The following is a 3,192-nucleotide window of genomic DNA, read 5'->3' as shown; positions in this document are numbered from 1 at the left end:
AAGTACATATACTAAAACTGATGCTAAATCGAAGGCAATTTGGCATAAAGAACAATGGATGATGATGTTTAGAGAAATATTATATACTTCCTGAATTTGCACAATGGGGACGTACATATTGCACATAGTCAACATAAGCAAACATGCCTCCAATGGGTAGCAAAGCATACAATCACCACAGTGAGCAATATCACAATAACACCATTTGGACAAGGCCAAAAAAGCGGAGCACTAGAACAAAGTAATACTCAAAGGATTCATTTGGATCAAGTACACAAAGCATAATAGTAATTTGATTTTTCTTCAGTTTCGTCCTCTCATTACAAAATTAATGTATTTATTGTTGCACATGCAGGTTGGAGATTTTGCATACATAAAGCACTAGCAAGGAGTAGAATGACATCAAGGAAAACAATAGGAAACCAAGGTAATGGTAGTAGGAAAACTGCAATCATTGATAATATGAAGTCATTCACCCATCTAAAGTGTAATTTAGAATTGTTCTAGTTCATATCATTTGGTCTAATCATTAAAAAAATTGCTTGCTCAGACAACCAACATAGCAGACATTGTTCTAGAGCATGAAGTACCTACAAAAGACAACAAGGTAACCATAATAATATTAAGGAAAACATAAAGATTAACTTAAATTTAAAATACCATTGTAGTTTACTATTATTGCACAATGGTTTTGCAGGTGCCTAAAAATTCAGTCAAGGGATATCACCAAATGCATTATGAAACAAATGTTATCAACTGAATAAATTTTCTGAATGTGTAGTATCAGAAAAAATACAGTATGAATCATGTTCAAAAATTGCATTAGCAGGACATGTTGCTTGCACAATAGAATAGGGAGGAAGAAGGTCATCATAACAGAGCAAAAAAAAAGAGGTAATCCCAAAACTATGCTCACACAAACAACACCACATGAAATCACATAAAAATGGAAAACAGAAATCCATTTTGCATTGCTTAAACTCTTTCGTCGGTCATAAGAATTAGAAGAAGCTCAATATGGTAAACAAGCATTTGAGCTTATGAATGAACAAGCAACACCCAATCTGATACAAGGAGCAAGACAATCTTACACAAAATTGATGCAACAAATGACTGTGATGAGTCATCTTCGGACTGACAATATGGCAATCCACATTCCAAGCTTCACTGTCGTGTTACCATGAGGCATAATGTTGAGGTACTTATACATTCAAAACAAAAATTTTATTCAGAAAATATGCACTTCCTTATAAATAATGAAAATATGCACTCGAGGACGAGCAGGAATTAAGCTTGGGGATGCTTGATACGTCTTCAATGTGTCTATAATTTTTTATTGTTCCATGCTATTATATTATCCATCTTGGATGTTTTATATGCATTTATATGCTATTTTATATGATTTTTGGGACAAACCTATTAACCTAGAGCCGAGTGCCAGTTTTTGTTTTTTCCTTGTTTTTGAGTTTCACGGAAAAGGAATATCAAATAGAGTCCAATTGATCTGAAAATTTACGGTGATTATTTATGGACAAGAAGAAGCCCACGGAGCATTGGAGATGGACCAGAGGAGTCCCGAGGCCACCACAAGGGTGGGGGCGCTCCCTACCCCCTAGGCACGCCCCCCTATCTTGTGGTTGACTCGTGGACCCCCCCTGACTTATTCCCGACGCCAACACCTCTTATATATACCCAAACTTCCAGAACAGAACCTAGACCGGGAGTTCCGACGCCGCAAGCCCCCGGAGCCACCAAAAACCAATCGGGGCCCTATTTCGGCACCCTGTCGGAGGGGGGAATCATCACCGGTGGCCATCTTCATCATCATGGCGCTCTCCTTGACGAGGAGGGAGTAGCTTACCCTCATGGCTAAGGGTATGTACCAGTAGCTATGTGTTTGATCTCTCTCTCTCTTTCGTATTATTGATATGGCACGATCTTGATGTATCATCAACTTTGCTATTATAGTTGGATCTTATGATGCTTCTCCCCCTCTACCTTCTTGTAATGGATTGAGTTTTCCCTTTGAAGTTATGTTATCGGATTGAGTCTTTAAGGATTTGAGAACACTTGATGTATGTCTTGCATGTGCTTATCCGTTATGACAATAGGATAGTCACCTGATTCACTTGATGTATGTTTTGTTGATCAACTTGCGAGTTCTCTGACATTGTGAACTTATGCATAGGGGTTGGCACACGTTTTCGTCTGGACTCTCCGGTAGAAACTTTGGGGCACTCTTTGAAGTTCTTTGTGTTGGTTTAAATAGATGAATCTGAGATTGTGTGATGCATGTTGTATAATCAAATCCGCGGATACTTGTGGTGACATTGAAGTATCTAGGTGACATTAGGGTTTTGGTTGATGTGCGTCTTAAGGTGTTATTTTAGTACGAACTCTAGGGTTGTTTGTGACACTTACAGGAATAGCCCAATAGATCGATCAGAAAGGATAACTTTGAGGTGGTTTCATACCCTACAATAATCTCTTTGTTTGTTCTCTGCTATTAGTGACTTTGGAGTGACTCTTTATTGCACGTTGAGGAAAACTTATATGATCTAATTATGTTACCCTAGGCCTTGTTTCCACGCATTGCAATACTGCTTTCGCTCACTTTTGTTACTTGCTACCTTGCTATTTTTATAATTTCAGATTACAAAAACCTATATCTACCATCCATATTACACTTGTATCACCATCTCTTCGCCAAACTAGTGCACCTATACAATTTGGCATTGTATTGGTTGTGTTATGGACACAAGAGACTCTTTGTTATTTGGTTGCAGGGTTGTTTGAGAGAGACCATCTTCATCCTACGCCTCCCACGGATTGCTAAACCTGAGGTCATCCACTTGAGGGAAATTTATTATTGTCCTACAAAACTCTGCTCTTGGAGGCCCAACAACGTCTACAAGAAGAAAGGTTGCGTACTACACATCACACTTCATGTTGATGTTGTTCCATGCTAGCATGTCAAGTTTCATAAATTTTAGACGCGTTTTCGATTTACTCGAATTTAAAAACCATGTATCTCAATGTTAGCGGCCGAGCGAATGTGGCAAGGTGTTTGACATTCATTCCCATTTCTTGCATGGGACTTAAGCATGTAACCAAGGACACACATTCCAAATTTGAACCCATTTATATGCACTGGAGCATGTGCATGTAGTTCAAATTTGAATTATGCACATG

This window comes from Triticum dicoccoides, chromosome 3B (genome assembly GCF_002162155.2).
Source record: "Triticum dicoccoides isolate Atlit2015 ecotype Zavitan chromosome 3B, WEW_v2.0, whole genome shotgun sequence".
Classification (NCBI taxonomy): Eukaryota; Viridiplantae; Streptophyta; class Magnoliopsida; order Poales; family Poaceae; genus Triticum; species Triticum dicoccoides.
The sequence above is the reverse complement of the archived record's forward strand: the minus strand, read 5'-3'. Positions refer to the sequence as shown.